Source organism: Chelonoidis abingdonii, chromosome 4 (genome assembly GCF_003597395.2).
Source record: "Chelonoidis abingdonii isolate Lonesome George chromosome 4, CheloAbing_2.0, whole genome shotgun sequence".
Lineage (NCBI taxonomy): Eukaryota > Metazoa > Chordata > Testudines > Testudinidae > Chelonoidis > Chelonoidis abingdonii.
Window position 1 is genome coordinate 51,948,884 of NC_133772.1, and position 15,253 is coordinate 51,964,136.

Below are 15,253 nucleotides of genomic sequence, written 5' to 3' on the forward strand. Positions count from 1 at the left end.
TATTAACACATTCCCGCTCTTTGTGCCAAGGTCAGTAATAAATAGGTTAAATAAGATCGGTCCCAAAACCGATCCTTGAGGGACTCCGCTAGTAACCTCCTTCCAGCCTGACAGTTCACCCTTCAGTACGACCCGCTGGAGTCTCCCCTTTAACCAGTTCCTTATTCACCTTACAACTTTCAATTCATCCCCATCTTTTCCAATTTAACTAACAGTTAATACTAGCATTTCTTAATTTTGCAATGGCTAACTATAATAGTATTTTGACATATTATATATAATTTATAACTTGTGTTCAGGCAGCCTCTATTCTATACTCTTAGCCGTCATTGAGTTCTCCATGCAATTGTCAGTCCTGACCTTCCGCATTAAGGTCTGGAGTTTTATGATCTGTATAGTACGATTTCAGGATTAGCACTTTTGTGTGTCACTCTGAAGCCTATTTTATGTCTGTAGAGTCAGTGTGAAGCAATGGAAACCGCTACGAGCCTGTTTGAGGGCTCCTTTTATTCAGAATATCACCAAATTAAAACATAACTGGGTTTTGCTGTCTGTGTGACATTACTAAGGGTACAATCTAGACTGTTGAACAGCTATATCCCCTCAATTCTTCATCCTGGAGTGCCTTTTACATTGGTTCATTGTGAGAGCTCATGCACAGCCTCCACCATGTAAATTACTTCCAGTTATACTGTATAAGTGCTATGGCCAGCCACTCTTGAATTACACTACAGAGCAACACCAGCAAATTTCCAGTCCCAAACTTTCCCCCAGAAATGTGAATCTTGTACTGCCTAGCCCTCTCCTGGATAACACAAGCTCATATAAAGTCTGTTATTTTATTAATAGAAAATGTGTACAAATTCTGTTATCTCAGATAGAGTTTCCTAAACACTTCAGTCCAATCACACTGTTTAGATAAAACAAGTTTATTAACAGTCAGAATTTGGTTACAAAGAAATAAAAGGTAAAACACAACTAATACCTAATTTAACAAGCTTAAGTGTGAATTCAAAGCAAAAGGTCTCTCTCACTACATGCTTCAGCAGCCTCACTGGCTGACTTCGTTTCAGACAGGATCCCTCCCTCAGTCCAAAGCTGTTTCTTTGTTCCTCAGGTGGTGTGACTGCAATGGGTAGAGAGAAAGGGTGGAATAACTTGAGGTCTTGGTTCTCCATTCTTATACTTTCCTCCTCTTTGAGAATCATCTCCAGCTGGAGTTCAGGAGACAGAAAGTCTAGGGGGATGAGAACCTCCTGCTGTTTCTTTGTCAAGATGTAAAGTTCTCATTCACCTCTTTCCCTGCCAAAGAATGGCCACTTAATAAGGTGATGATTGGATTTTGTTGACACCTGGCTGAGGATTTTTTTGTCTTTGAGGAACTAGTTTGTGGTTGCTTCCACAGATTTGAAATATGTCTTAGGGGACATCTTCACGAGCCATGGTGGAAGCGCTTTAATGTGGCTGTGAGGTAATGTCACTGAAAAAACCACCTGTGTGAGGGAAGTAGCTACCAGTGCTGGGAGTGTGGCTACCAGTGCTATAGTACTGTCTACACCGCCACCTATGGTGACTGGACAGCAAATGTGAAAAATTGGGGATGGCAGGTAATAGGAGCTTATATAAGAAAAAGACCCCAAAATCAGGACTGTCCCTATAAAATTGGGGCATCTGGTCACCCTACTGCCACGGTACAGCACTGAAACTTGCAGCGCTCAGGTGGGTGTTTTTTCACACCCCTGAGTGAGAAAGTTACAGCATTGTAAAGTGCTAGTGTAGACAAACCCTTAGTAACATCATGCAGTAGAATCTTGTAACTTTATATACTATGTTGCCACACTTTTTACCTGGACAATAATGATTAGCAAATTCAGAGTTTTCAAGTGGTACCTTACAAGGCAGAGTTTGTACAAAATTTATCATAGTCTTGAAAAAGGGGTGAACATAGAGTTAAAGACTAACAGTCTGTCACCATCCAATTTTTAAATTCTTAGTCATTTTAATTTTACATGTTACACCTGTGTGGTTTGCAGCTACCTATGTCATGCCAAGAGTTCTAGACCATTGTAATAGCAGAAGTAATTCAGCCAATCGCTATCCTTACTCTGCAGCTAATTTGCATCCAGCAGGTTGCATCAGGGAGACTGCACCTGTGGTGGATTCCTTGGTCAAACTGCCACTCTACATGCTGCCAGCACAAACCTCAAAGCACAACACAGACAGCATACACAATAATCCCCAAAACACCCAGCCCCTCACTGCAGCACGTATCACTCATTCTCCATCTACACAAATCAACACAGAATCCCCCAGCACTACTACCCAGACACAAATCAGTGCAACCACCACACGCAGCCCCTCGCTGCAGCCTAGACATATTACTTGCTACCTGCACAAATGAACAACATGCAGACTCGCCACCCTCGCTCATACTTATCATAAAACCATAAATGAGTGGCAAAAGGCCATCACTAATGCATGTTAATTGCCAATTAACTTGTAACCAACATGTTAACCATAGTAACTGTAAATGCTAATGTAGACACTTTACAAAATGAGTTGTGCCCTGGAATAAGCATTTGTTAAGTGTCTGCTTTAGTGTTTGCAATTGGGTGAGAAGCTGTATAGAAGTGTTACAACATGACTGAACATGCTAGTCTAGACAAAGCCTAAATATTTTTGACAGGGACAGCTCCTCAAAGGTATTTAGGCAAGTTAGGAAACGGAATACTTCAGAGGATCTGTGTCTCAGTGTTCTAAAATACATGAAGTGACCCTTTACAGTGATCTGCAATTTTGTCAATCATAGGCTGTCAGTTTCACAAGCCTCATCAATGAAAGCTGGTATCATTTCTTTAGTTCTGTTCTGTGTTATAGGGCTATGTGTCTTTTATCATTCTGGTTGTAGTTTTATAGTCCTGTTTTATAGTCCTGTTTTCACAAGATTTTTTAAAATATATTAAATTATTGTACGGCACCACCATAACACAGGTGTGTTTATAAATAAAATTAATATTTATTATTCCAGACCCTTCACAATACCATTTACAAGGACAGAGAATAACTAGCAGCTAACCTACCTTTCCAAGTTGATTTTCTCAGGCTTTTTACCCCCTCTGCCCTCAGTTTTTCTTTAGTCTTTTAGTTTCCTCTTGCTCTCTCATCAGCTCACTTTTCCTTCCCCAACATTGCTGTTATTACAAATTTTACTTGTTAGCTTCTCCTCAGTGGCTGCCTTGTTTCCCCTCTCTCTGTGGAGATCCTGCTATTGTCATTACCCTTTTTTCAATTATCTTTGTCTAACCTCCCTATGGCAACGGTAGATGCCAAATTCCAGTTTCCCATTTCTCAACTGACCTTCCCATTCCCAGCTGCCTCTTTGCCAGCTGTCATTCCCATTTGTCCACGTTCCTAGGTGCTGATTTCCTAGGTGCTCATAACCCAATTACCACTCCCATTCCCTAATGTCCATTTCCTAACTAACACGGTTGCTCCCAACCAATGGCTGCTCCAGGTGCCAGTGCTCCAAGCGCGTGTCTGGGGCGGCAAGCCATGAGGAGCACCCTGCCGGTCCCTGCGAGGGCGGCAGTCAGACAGCCTTCGGCAGCTTGCCTGCGAGAGGTCTGCTGGTCCCGTGGATTTGGTGGCAATTTGACGGTGGGAACGCCAAAGCCGTGAGACCAGCGGACCTCCTGCAGGCAAGCCGCCAAAGGCAGCCTGCCTGCCGTGCTTGGGGTGGCAAAAAAGCTAGATCCGCCCCTGCTCCCAACTGGCAAAATTCCAGCTGCTACTCTTGATCTCTGCTGCCCAGTGCTCAGCTGACACTCCTAATGCCAGCTGCCGCTGCCAGCTCCCATAGAACCATCTGATTTAAACATTTATTCCCTTCTCCAACTAAAGGAAAAGAACCCAAAATATTCTGCTGCTTGTTTGAGCACATGAGCATGTTACATAGGCATCTTATTTGACTGCTGCTGCACTCTACATTGTTCATGATAAATCCAATAATACTTTCCTCCAACTTAATGCAAGTTCAAAGCTCATTTTGTTTTTTTTTTCATTGCTCTACATTTATGGAAGGTAAATTTTGTCTGCCATCGGTTGCCAGTGTTTAAAGTCCACTTGGATTTTACATTTCTCTGTAGGTTTTCTGTAGGTGAACCCCCCACAATGCCAGCAGCGGACTTTACTCATTCATTGGCCAGTTCTGCCTACAAATCATTATAGGCTGGTTTTACTGCCTCTTGTTAAGGTTTCCAGACACACTGTATTATAAGATCGTGTTTTCAGTTGCTTAGCCGAACTTTAACCAGCATTTTCCATGTAAGGTGTCTCAGGCTGAATTTTTTGGGAAAATTTCAGACAAAATGGGTCAGCTGTTTCCAAGAATAAAAGAAGGGAAAAATACATTGTTTTGCCCCTATTAAAAATTTTGTGAGGACTTTTCTTTAAAATGATCAAGTAGCATGCAGTATAGCAGGGGCTTGAAATTTGGAAGGGGTTGCATTTGTATGAGGAACATGTCTTTTACTGTAAAAATAAGCTCAAATTTGGCTAAGTTATAAGCCTTTGGAAAATTTAGCTCAAACACTCAGTAAAGACTCGCTAGAGTTTAACAAAAAAAAAAATCTCTGAAGGTTTTGTTCTCATTGCGCATGTTCAAGCTGCTTAGCTTCTAGAACTGACGAGACTGCCTATGTGTCACCCTCACAGTGCATCTGAGCATGCTCCATTCCCTCACGGCTACGTGTGACTGGACTGCACATTCATAGCAACAACAGCGACTAAGTGTGCTTTAGCCCAGAGCTATAGAGTCGGAGAGAGACTTTCTCTGTAATGGCTTCTCTCACAGGGTCTGGGCTGGAGTTGAGCAGGGCACTGGATCAGGGAAGACTAGGACTGGGTGCCAGTGAGAGTAAATGGATGGGGGAAAATGGATATCTGATGGCGTGATGGGGATAACACTGAGATTGGATGAGGAGCTGGGGTGAGGGGAGGAGACTGGGACTGGCTGGAGGAGGAACCAGTGACAGGGAGCAGGGGTAGGGGGAGAAGAGAGACAGATCTGACAAGGACCTGGGGGATGTGTGGTGGGGAGAACTGGCATGGCCAGGCAAAGAGATTGATACAAGGAAGGGATGAGGTGAATGAGGTTGGATGAGGAACCCAGTGAGAGAGACTAGTTAGGAGCCATTGGGGTGGGGAAGAGACAGTTCAGGTAAAGAGCTGGTAGCTGGTGATTGGGGCTGAGAGTTGTGAGGGAAGATGAGGACTCAGACAGAGAACCCAGAGGAGACTAGGATTGGCTAGGGAAGGAGACTGGGATGAGAAGCCTGAAGAGTGGGAATGGGTAGACAGGGAGTTTGTGACCGTGACAGGGAGCCAGGAGTGGGGAAAAAACAGGACTGGAGGGGACTGGGCAGAAAGTCTGAGGATTGGGGGAAATGAGCCCATGTCCACTAGAACCCACTTTCCTCCTGAGTGTAGAATGGTATCTAAGATTCCTAAGTCTCCCCATTTCTCTGCTGTCAGCAAATATCTGTGAAACCTGCTGGGAAAGTGTACATTTCATCTGTCTCTAGTGTTGGTCTACACAGAGAGTGATAATCTACTATTGTTATCAGCTGGCTCGAGTAGCAGAGGTCTGTGTGGAGAATCTAAAGATTCCAGCCCTGCTCATGAATCGTGGGTGTCAGTATGATGCCACATGATGAAATTTCTGGGGTTTTTGGCCTTTTTTCCAACTTGCTTTTTAGAAACCTAGCAAATTACACACACAGAGCTATGTTAAAAGAATGTTATTAAGATTACGAAGTCCAGCAAACAAACATTATGAAATGCCAGATTTAAGGTTGCCTTTGCTACTTGAATTTGGCCTATTTGTGCATATATATTATGATACAGTCTTTAATTACATGATCACATACAGTAGAACACCAGAGTTTATGAACTGACTGGTCAACCACATGCCTCATTTGAACCAGAAGTATGCAATCAGACAGTAGCAGAGACAAAAAAAAGGCTAATACAGTACTGTGTTAAACATAAATTAGTAAAAAAAGATTTGACACGGTAAGGAAACTTCTTCGAGTGCTTGCTCATGTTGATTCCAATTAGGTGTGCGCACGCCATGTGCACATTCGTCGGAAGATTTTTACCCTAGCAACACTTGGTGTTTCGGCAGTGTTGCCCCCTGGAGTGGTGCCTTTATGGTGCCGGATATATACCCCAGCCGACCCAACGGCCCTTCAGTTCCTTCTTACCACCCGTGTTGGTCGTTGGAACAGTGGAGCGTGGCTTAGCTGATCTCCACTTCCCTAGCCTACTTGGAGTTTCTTACTAATAGTTGTGTATATAGTTATAATTTCTACAGTTGTAGTTAAATTTAGTTGTTTTCTAATAGAGTATATAGTTGCGAGGGGTTCGGATATTAGCCCCTTCGCCACTCCTGGTACCGGGGCTCATGCCCGGATCACCGGGCTTCGAACCGTGCTCAGCCTGCCACAAGCCGATGCCAACGGGAGGGCCCCACGACTCCTGCCTTAAGTGCCTCGGGGAATCCCATCTCTTGGATATGTGCCGGATCTGTAAGGCCTTCAAGCCCAGGATGAAGAAGGAGCGGGACTTTCGTCTCAAACAGTTCCTGATGGAGGCAGCTCTTACTCCTCTGCCTTCGGCACAGAGCGCTGGACAGTCCGCATCAGGCAGAAGCGTCTCTTCGGCACCGGATCACGCCGGTACCGCTAAGGCCCCTCGGCACTGATCGTCGCTGGCACATATGTCTGCTTGGCCCCGTTCCTTCTCCCTGCGTGTTAAGAAACATAAGGCTCCTGCTGCTTCCGTGCTGCCTGCACCACAGTTGGAGCACCTGCCTAAGTCGGGCCACCCAGCATCGACACCTGCCGTGACACCGCCAGCTTCGGCACCGTCGATTCCAGTCCCGCAAGGGCCGTCAAGTCCAGCACCTGAAAGCTCCCTGGGGCATGCTGTGGTTGAGCTCACTATTCCCTCCACACTGGAGACTTTTTCTATGGCGAGGGAGCTGATCGTGCTGATGGAGTCTGCACTGCCTCAACCCCTGGCACCACCAGTGTGGGTTATACAATCGATCGGCAAGCCTGCCCTGCTGAGACCATCATCTGTCGGCACCGATCACGATCGCGGTCCCACCGACGCTCTTGGTCCCATCACTGATCCCTGTCCCGATACCACTTGCAGTCCTGGCACCGCTCTCCATCTCGGTACCAGTCGCACTCGTGGCACTGTTCAGCGCCCCGTTCGCCAGCCCAGTGCTCTCGTCACCGATCTAGCTCCCAGCACCGTGCCTCTCGCAGCCACTCTAGACGTCGATCTTCGAGATCCCGGTCGACCTCCCAGCACCGCTCTGGTCGCAGGTCCCGGTCTTGTTCCCGGTACCAGTATGGTGCCTGGTATCGCTCTCCGGTACCACACAGAGAGAGATCGTCTTGAGATGGAGACCCTTCCCAGGGCTTTTCAGCTCCTCCGTGGCTGTCTTGACACAAATCTGTGTCATCTCATGCGGACAGTGCTTCCTACGCACAGGATCGTGACTCAGATGTGCCCAGCCGAGTCTTCCAAGAGACCGAGGCCAAGAACAAGGATCTCATCAGTGGTCATTCTGGACACCTTGGGCATATCACCAAGCCCAAGATGTGCCTCCAGTGCTATCACGCTCCATATCATTGGAACACCGGTGCCGGAGGCGACTGTCAGCTGCCCATCGCCTGCGGGTACGGAGGAAGCTCCCATGCACTCAACAGACCCTCAGGTTCCTCCTGAGCCTGACATCGCCCAAGAACAGGAGCCCACGCAGGACCCTTTTGTCCCTGGCCTTTCCTCTTCCTCCTCTTCAGATGAAGCCATGTGGGGACATCCTCCTTGGGCCCTCCTCCAATTGACCTGAGGGCACATCAGGACTTCCTGAGTCGCGTAGCCCTGAATATGAATCTTTCGGTGGAGGAAGTCCCGGAGATAGAGGACCCTGTGGTGGATATTTTGTCAGCTGACACCTCCACAAGAGTGGCCTTGCCATTCATTCACACGATACAGAAAATGCCAATACTATCTGGCAGTCTCCAGCCTCTATTCTGCCCACGGCCAGGGGAGTTGAGTGGAAGTATATGATACCCTCTAAGGGGTATGAGTACCTGTACGTGCACCCTTCTCCCTGCTCGCTTGTCGTGCAATCAGTCAACAAAAGGGAGCGCCATGGCCAGCAAGCTCCTGCTCCAAAGTCAAAGGAGGCTAGACGCATGGACTTATTGGGCCGTAGAGTATACTCTGCTGGAGGCCTCCAACTCAAGGTGGCAAACCAGCAAGCCCTGCTTAGTTGTTACGACTATAACACCTGGGCGGCATTCGGAAAATTCATGGAGCTAGTTCACTAAGACTCCCGCCAGGAGTTTGCTGCTCTTTTGGAGGAAGGAAAGAAGGTGGCAAGAACCTCTCTCCAAGCCTCACTGGACGCAGCCGACTCCACAGCCAGGACTCTGGCTTCAGGAGTCACCATGAGGAGAATATCATGGCTTCAGGTGTCAGGCCTTCCTCTTGAATTACAACAAACTATACAGGACTTGCCCTTCGAAGGCCAAGTCCTATTTTCTGAAAAGACTGATCGTAGGCTGCAAAGCCTAAAGGACAACAGGGTGATCATGCGCTTGCTCGGAATGCACACACCGGTGACTCAGCGCAGGTCCTTCCGTCCCCAGCCTCACCACCCTTACCCCCCGCTTAGACCGCGACAGAACTTCGGCAGAAGGCACTGCTGAGGCAATCGCAGAAGGCAGTCCGGACCCCAAGGGGGTCAAAATCAGGGTCCCCCCAAACCAAACTTTTGAAGGGACGCCCGAGGACGGCGTACCAATTGTTTCCGAGGATCCTCTTCCTCCTTTTAGCAACCGCCTCTCCTCTTTTCTCCCTGCGTGGACTCAACTGACTTTGGATCGTTGGGTACTTTGTACGGTCAAATTGAGATACCACCTCCAGTTTATTTCGCTCCCCCTTCTCCCGGTATCCTCGTCTCTGCTTAGGGATCCCTCTCACGAGCAATTCCTCTTGCAAGAGGTACGGACGCTCCTTGTCATGGGCGCTATAGAGGAGGTACTGAAAGACTCGAGGGGCAGGGGATTTTAGTCCCACTATTTCCTAATCCCCAAGGCAAAGGGAGGTCCAAGACCTATCCTAGACCTGTGAGGACTCAACAAATTCATGATAAAGTTGAAGTTCTGCATGGTATCCCTGTGGATACCTGTCCTTAGATCCCGGAGACTGGAATGCCGCCCTCGATATGAAGGACGCATATTTTCACATCGCTATTTACCCACCTCACAGGCAGTACCTCCGTTTTGTGGTCAACCATCAACATTTTCAATTTATGGTCCTTCCGTTTGGCCTTTCTGCAGCCCCACAAGTATTCATAAAATGCATGGCTGTAGTCGCTGCCTCCCTCCGTTGTCGTCGGATACACGTCTTCCCGTATCTCAATGACTGGCTCATTCGAGGGACCTCCAAGGCCCAAGTCATGTGTCATGTGGGCATCGTCAAGAACCTATTCAGGCGATTAGGCCTGATGAGCAATATAGAGAAGTCCACTCTTGTTCCCACACAGAGAATAGACTTCATTGGTGCCATCCTGGACTCCAGTCTCGCCAGAGCCTGCTTACCTCAGCCTCGGTTTCAGGCAGTGGGTTCAATTATCCAGAGCCTACTAACGTTCCCAATGACTTTCGCTCGCACTTGTCTCACACTCCTGGGTCACATGGCTGCCTGCACGTTCGTGACCAAATACGCCAGACTACGTCTCCGTCCCCTTCAAACTTGGCTCACCTTGGTATACCAGCCGGGCAGACACAGCATAGACATGATCCTCACAATCTCCTCGAGCATCCTAGGCTCCCTGGCCTGGTGGCTGATGCCCAACCTGGTCTGTGCAAGGATACCTTTCCACTCACCTCAACCTTCAATGGCCCTGGCAACGGATGTGTCATCCCTGGTTTGGGGAGCCCACCTAGGGAATCTCCGCACTCAAGGCATTTGGTCAGCTCAGGAACTGACCTTGCACATCAATGTTCGGGAGCTGAGAGCAGTCCGCCTTGCGTGCCAGGCATTTCGACAACATATACAAGGCCATTGTGTCTCAGTGCTCACAGACAACACAACGGTCATGTTTTATATAAACAGGTAGGGCAGAGCATGTTCCCCCCTCCTTTGTCAGGAAGCTATTCAGCTCTGGGACTTTTGCATAGCGCACTCGCTCGACTGGTAGTGTCTTTTCTCCCAGGGGTTCAGAACACTCTGGCGGATCACCTCAGCAGATCCTTCCTGTCTCACGAGGGGTCGATTCGTCCAGATGTTATCCATTCTGTTTTCCAGAAGTGGGGTTCTTCCCGCATAGACCTCTTTGCCTCCCGCGAGAACAGGAAATGCCAGGAGTTCTGCACCTTCCAAGGTCTCTCCCCGGGCTCCATCTCAGACGCATTTCTGATGCTGTGGATGAGCCATCTACTTTATGCCTTTCCACTGTTCCCGCTGGTTCACAGGGTCCTGCTCAAGCTCCGCACAGACAGAGCCCACCAGATCATGATCACTCCAGCGTGGCTGAGGCAACACTGGTACACCATGTTGCTCGACCTGTCCGTGACCAACCCAATCCCCCTACCTCTTTGCCCGGATCTCATAACACAGGACCACGGCAGACTTCACCACTGTCAAAGTTAGACTCAGGACTCATAGTTTGTCAGACCACTGTTTTATTAGCACAGCGCTCTGCTAATAACATCCAGATAATGTGATTGAGTATGCAAGACCCAAACAGTCTTATTTATACAGATAAAAGAGCAGGAATTTGACAAAGGGACAAAAAAAGCAAAAGAGTAAAATTCACCTGGGGCACAGCATGCATATCCTACTTCCTTACTAACCCTTATCGATCTAAGGCTAATACTTCACCAATTGCCCTTAAATGGTGCAATTGTTCTATGTTAATGTCTGTATTCCTGACACCTGGATTGCAGCATTCCAACAATTTTGCTTAAAGGTACAGACAGCATTTGTTTAATCCTTTCTATTTTTACCATATAATTCATTCTACTTTCACACCACCCAGACCTGCAGTCTCTTCACCTCACAGCATGGTTGCTGCGTGGTTAAGCCAGTCTGAGTTACGTTCCTCTGCCTCGGTACAATAAGTACTCTTGGGTGGTAGGAAACCTTCCACTAGGTTAACATATCTGGCCAAGTGGAAGCGTTTCTCCTGTTGGTGCGGCCAACCTAATGCTGTTCCCACCGAGGTACCAGTTCATACCATCCTGGACTACCTCTGGTCTCTAAAACAACATGGACTAGCGGTTTCATCACTAAAGGTGCACTTGGCAGCCATCTCTGCTTTCCACCCAGGGTGAGAACGGCCACTCGGTCTTCTCTCACCCCATGGTTTCGAGGTTCCTCAAGGGCTTGGAATGTTTATACCCACAGGTCCGCCGCCCTGCCACAACCTGGGACCTCAGCCTAGTTCTAGCCAAACTTAGGGCTGCTCCCTTTGAGCCGCTGGCAACCTGCTCGCTGCTGTACCTGTCTTGGAAGACAGCGTTCCTCGTAGCCATCACATCGGCAAGACGAGTCTCTGAGCTTTGGGCTCTTATGGTGGACCCCCTGTATACAGTGTTTCACAAGGGCAAAGTACAGCTGCGACCACATCCGGCCTTCCTCCCTAAAGTGGTATCGGCCTTCCGTATCAATCAAGATATTTTCCTTCTGGTCTTCTTCCCGAAGCCACACTCATCACACCGAGAGCAGCAACTGCACTCCCTAGACGTCCGTAGGGCTCTCGCATTTTATATCGAGCGAACAAAGCCCTTTCGTAAAACACCCCAACTCTTCGTTACAGTGGCGGATCGTATGAAAGGCATACCCGTTTCCTCCCAGACAATTTCATCTTGGGTGACGTCGTGCATCCACACCTGCTATGACTTGGCTCATGTTCCAATGAGGCACCTCACCGCACATTCTACTAGGACTTACGTTTCATCTGCCGCCTTCCTGGCCCATGTTCCCATCCAGGAAATATGTCGGGCAGCTACCTGGTCATCGATTCACACCTTTGCCTCACATTACGCATTGGTTCAACAGTCCAGAGATGATGCAGCATTTGGCTCAGCAGTTTTGCATTCTGCAACATCTCACTCAGACCCCACCAACTAGATAAGGCTTGGGAATCACCTAATTGGAATCGATATGAGCAAGCACTCGAAGAAGAAAAGATGGTAACTCATCTTTGTAACTGTTGTTCTTCGAGATGTGTTGCTCATATCCATTCCAAACCCGCCCTCCTTCCCCTCTGTTGGAGTAGCCAGCAAGAAGGAACTGAAGGGCGGCTGGGTCGGCAGGGGTATATATCCGGCACCATAGCGGCGCCACTCCAGGGGGCGCCCTGTCGACCCACCGAGTGTTGCTAGGGTAAAAATCTTCCGACAAACGTGCACGCGGCACGCGCACGCCTAATTGGCATGGATATGAGCAATCTCGAAGAACAGTTACAAAGGTGAGTAACCATCTTTTTCTGTGCTTATTTCATTTACATTAAGATGGTTAAAAGCCACATTTTTCTTGTGCATAGTAGAGTTTCAAACTGTATTAAGTCAATGTTCAGTTGTAAACTTTTGAAAGAACAACCACAATGTTTTGTTCAGACTTACAGACATGTCAGGAATGGAGATTGTTCGTAATGCTGAGGTTCTAGTGTACTATTTTTTGACTCATTCAATGCTGAGGACAGATCGTGCTTTAGGGATGAGTCATAGAATATCAGGGTTGGAAGGGACCTTAGGAGGTCATCTAGTCCAACCCCCTGCACAAAGCAGGACTAATCTCCAGACAGATTTTTACCCCTGTTCCCTAAGTGACCCCCTCAAGGATTGAACTCACAACCCTGGGTTTAGCAGGCTAATGCTCAAACCACTGAGCTATCCCTCAGTGAAGGAGATTGTTGATTTTAGGCCTCCTGCCTTATTTGTTTCAGAAATTGGAAGGTATGTAGTGAATGAGGCAGGGAGTTGCAGGAAGAGAAAAGATAGTCTCATGGTTAAGGCCCTGGCAAGTCAATGCTGCCCTGACTAATTGGATTTTATCCCTGCCTCTGCCTCAGAGTTCTTGGTGCAATGCTAGTCAGATGACTTAAACTAAACTTTTCACAGGTGGTCACTAATTGTGTCATCCTCATTTTCTGGGTTCCCAGCTTGAGACCTGGGGTCTGATTTTCAGAAATGCTGAGCACTCACAGCTATAGTTGAAAGCATAGCTCCCACTGATTTGGCCAAATAAGGTACTATCTAATGCTAAGTACTATGAAAAATCAGGTCCTAGAAGTCTGTTTGGACGCCAACAATTACTGGATGCTTTTGGCCTGAGACAGTTCGCCATCTATAGTACACTCCTGATGGGGGGGGGGGGGGGGGTGTTGTGAATACATTACACAGCAAAATAAAAAACCCAAATAAATCCACAGTAGTGAGTCTTAGAGCCTGGTTCCACTGACTCAGGCCTCACACCTTGGAGCTAAAAAAAAAAAGCAGTGTAGTTTTTTGGGCCCAGGCTGGAGACTGGGCTCTGAAACCCAGTGGGGAAAGAGCATCTTGGAGCTTAGACTCCAAATTGAGCCCAAATATGTATATTGCTATTTTTAGCCCCACAGCGTGAGCCCAGGGAGGGAGCTTGAGTCAGCTGACTTGGGCTCTGAGACTGACTGCTGTCGTAGGGTTTTATTGAAACAATAAGGACTTAAAGACTAACAGATTTATCTGGGCATAAGCTTTTATGGGTAAAAAACTTCACTTCTTCAGATGCATGGAATCAGGGTTTTATTGTTTTCTCTGTAGAGGTACCCTGTTACTAAGTGAAGAATGCCATAAAAAAGCTCATGAGGAAGTTAATTCTGTCTTCTGAGCGTAGTATGAAGTAAATAAGACTTAAAGGCCACACATGAAAAATTAGGATAAGCCAAAATATTGAATAGCTACTCTTCAATTGAATACTGCCCATCCTGTGCAATGCATGAGGCAGGGGACCTATGGAAAAAATAATACATGATTATTAATTAGAACATTATAATAATACATAGGCACAAGAAACCTGAATTAAGGATGCAGAGATGACCCTAACTCTAGCATTTTCTAACTTTTGAGTGCTTGACTTCGCAACCCTAATAGTGTTCTTTTCACTTAGGGTTGTTTGTGTCTAATTGAGTATATTAAACAGTGGTGGCTTCTGTAACAACTATTAGGTTACCCTTGCTCTTAACCTCAGTCTGCACTGAGTAGTCAGAAGTTCACTGAGTCTTTGTTTTTAATTTTTTTTAATCCACTGTAGTTTTTCCCTTTGTCCTCTTGTGGAGGGACTTTATAAAATATTTTGAATATTTTGAAAATTCAAGTAAATAGTTGTGACTAGATCACTGAAATTTATTTTTTCCTACAGGTAAAAGCAGACGTTTTATCATACAACAGGCATGATGATTTGACCCTGTCAGGCTATACTTCTTATTTAAGTGTTCCATTCTTCTGTCTGTAATCCAACGGTATTCTCATGATCTCCCTTGCCTTTTTTTGAAAGACAGATACCATATTAGCAACTTTCCAGTTTTCAGCTACAGCAAGCCTTTTAAAGGATGTGTTGTATGAGTATAAGAGAGGCAACACAATCCAGTGGACTGAGCACTGGGCTGATGGCCAGGACCTCCTTCATTCTAATCCTTGCCAGATTCAGAATGTAGTCATGGGCAAGATAAATAACTTCCTTGCTTCTGTTCTCCCATCTGTAGAATGGTGATAGTTACTTAGCAACCTATTTGAGAGAGGTGCCTTGAAAATTAATTAGTTACTCAGAGTGTTCTCCAGTCATTATGTAAAGCACTATGCAAGTGCTAAGAATTTAGACCATCATCATTAATAATAATTAATTTAATTAACTTTTAGATGGCGCTTTTCATCTTTAAATCTCAAAGCTCTTTACAAAGGAGGTCAGTATCACTATCTCTATTTTACAAATGGGAAAATTGAAGTGGGGGGGAGGGGAAAGTGACTTGTCCATGGTCACTCAGCAGGCCAGTTGATTGTGTGTGTCCCTACTAAGCGCATTAAGTCGGTGGTGTGCGTCCACAGTACTGAGGCTAGTGTCGACTTCTGAAGCGTTGCATGGTGAGTAGCTATCCCACAGTTCCCGCAGTCTCCGCTGCCCATTG

At 46.8% G+C, this 15,253-nt stretch overlaps 1 protein-coding gene across 3 annotated transcripts in view; it reads left to right on the top strand.

The window, feature by feature from the left end:
- The window catches only part of ZNF143 (zinc finger protein 143), an 84,258-nt gene that overhangs the window by 6,937 nt on the left and 62,068 nt on the right, over positions 1 to 15,253 (top strand). Inside the window, exon 2 of one of the 3 annotated variants that reach the window (XM_032788124.2) lies at positions 14,988 to 15,031. The exons of the other annotated variants lie outside the window; for them this stretch is intronic. The gene's annotated coding sequence lies outside the window, so the exon portion shown is untranslated. The remainder of the gene's footprint in view (positions 1 to 14,987; positions 15,032 to 15,253) is intronic. 3 annotated transcript variants of the gene reach the window in all.